Here is a 339-nt window from a genome sequence, read left to right as displayed (position 1 = left end):
GCCCCGCACCGCCCCGCACCGCCGCGCATCCTCCGCCGGTGGCCCGGCGGGGAGCAGCGGGGTGGGCCCGGCGGGATCCGGGCGCTTCGGGCTGCAGAAGCAGCAAAGGCGAAGCGTTGCGGGATGCCCCGAGTCACACAGCCCAACACTAACACTTCACCCGGCGCCTTACTCACTCGGTCACAGTGGCTTCGCACCCTGCAGAGCATCCGTGACGCTGATCCTGACACGAGCTGCGTGGGGTTTTGTGGGTTGTTTTGTGGTTGTTTTGTTTTTTTTTTTTGTTTGGTTGTTTTTTTTTTTTTTTTTTGGGGGGGGGGTTTGTACACAATTTTAAGG

The sequence above is a fragment of the Charadrius vociferus genome, unplaced genomic scaffold, assembly GCF_000708025.1.
Source record: "Charadrius vociferus isolate BGI_N301 unplaced genomic scaffold, ASM70802v2 scaffold166, whole genome shotgun sequence".
Classification (NCBI taxonomy): Eukaryota; Metazoa; Chordata; class Aves; order Charadriiformes; family Charadriidae; genus Charadrius; species Charadrius vociferus.
Note: the sequence above shows the minus strand (reverse complement) of the source record.